This window comes from Cololabis saira, chromosome 18 (assembly GCF_033807715.1).
Source record: "Cololabis saira isolate AMF1-May2022 chromosome 18, fColSai1.1, whole genome shotgun sequence".
Taxonomy (NCBI): Eukaryota; Metazoa; Chordata; class Actinopteri; order Beloniformes; family Belonidae; genus Cololabis; species Cololabis saira.
This window is the reverse complement of record NC_084604.1, coordinates 39,783,397-39,783,720: the sequence shown is the minus strand read 5'-3', so window position 1 is coordinate 39,783,720 and position 324 is coordinate 39,783,397.

Genomic DNA, 324 nt, shown 5'->3' with positions numbered 1-324 from the left:
TTTTTTAACTCATATAACATTGAATGACAAACAGGTAAGAAACAGTACTTTGTAGGGAAGATTGTAAAAAAAAGAAAAGGGGGGAATTACTGATATTTTGCACCGAGAGAGACAAATAAGGTGATGAGACAAATAGAATAAGCTAGGTAATACAAAACAAAAGCAGAAAACAAAACAAAAAACAAAAGAAGAAAACAAGAAGCAATAATCATTAGGAACAGCGGGATGTGCAGTAGAGGCTTTGATTATTCCAGTTATGAGTAGCAGCCTCCTGTAGGGGCTTTTTAGGGCAGACTTGAAGGAGATTAGGGATTTGCTCTCTTT